The sequence below is a fragment of the Colobus angolensis genome, unplaced genomic scaffold (assembly GCF_000951035.1).
Source record: "Colobus angolensis palliatus isolate OR3802 unplaced genomic scaffold, Cang.pa_1.0 Scaffold199, whole genome shotgun sequence".
NCBI classification, from domain to species: Eukaryota; Metazoa; Chordata; class Mammalia; order Primates; family Cercopithecidae; genus Colobus; species Colobus angolensis.
In genome coordinates this window covers 1,793,807-1,795,075 of record NW_012115143.1, presented here as the reverse complement: position 1 = coordinate 1,795,075, position 1,269 = coordinate 1,793,807, and positions in this window count along the sequence as shown.

The window sequence follows — 1,269 nt, the reverse complement described above, 5'->3', positions numbered from 1 at the left end:
AGAAGGCCGCTTTGGCCGGGCGCGGTGGCTCACGCCTGTAATCCCAGCACTTTGGGAGGCTGAAGCGGGCGGATCACCTGAGGTCAGGAGTTTGAGACCGGCCTGGCCAACATGATGAAACCCCGTCTTTACTAAAAGTACCAAAATTAGCCGGGCGTGGTAGCACGTGCCTGTAATCCCAGTTACTCAGGAGGCTGAGGCAGAATTGCTTGAACCCAGGAGGCAGAGGTTGCAGTGAGCCGAGATAGTACCATTGCACTCCAGCCTGGGCAACAAGAGTGAGACTCCGTCTTAAAAAAAAAAAAAAAAAAAAAATCGCTTATGTGCCTCTGAGACCAGTACAGACTACAGTTTTAATAAAAACAGCTAAGGTCTATCTTGCCCCCTTTTCACTCAGTAATTACCAGCTAGACCAGCTTATGTGCCCCAAATCCCTATTAGAAAAGAATTCTAACAATGAAGTTGCGTGTAAGAAGACTAAAATAAAGAAAATTTGCAGAAGGACTCATTCTTTAGGGAAGTCCTGGGGCTGAACTGACATTTTTACCTCAGACTGCTGATTTTGATTCAGGTGGTACTGGGATCTCGCTCTGAAAAACATTGGCAGGCTGGGAGCAGTGACCAACACCTGTAATCCTAACACTTTGAGAGGCCGAGACGAGTGGATCACTTGGGCCCAGGAGTTCCAAACCAGCCTGGGCAACATAGTGAGACCCCCATCTCTACAAAAAATACAAAAATTAGCCTGGTGTGGTGTTGTACGTCTGTAGTCCCAGCTACTGGGAAGGCAGGGGTGGGAAAATGGCTTGAACCTAGAAGGATGAGGCCACAGTGAGCCGTGGTCGTGCAGCACTCCAGCCTGAGCGTCAGGGCAAGACCCTGTCTCTTTTACAAATAAAAGTAAGATTCTGGCTATTCTTCTCTTTAAGTTTCCTTCTACCCAAAACTGTTTCCTTGGTTTTTTAATTGTGTCCCACACTGTTCCTTGCCTGAGACTTGTCCAGTTTCATTTCTTCTTCCACTCAAGGCCCAGTTGTAGAACACAGGTGAAGTAATTTGGGTTAATCACATTAACAGCAACCTCAAGGCCCTCCATGACTCAAAAATTACTGATAAAACCAAACTTTTCATGGTGTCCTGTATAATGCATACTGTTTCTGGACTTCAGAACTTTGTTCCTGCTGTCCCTTGTCTCCCCTGCAGTTATAAAGTCCTTTCTAATGTGAAATGTGCCCTGACTTTCCAATTAGCATATATATATATATATAT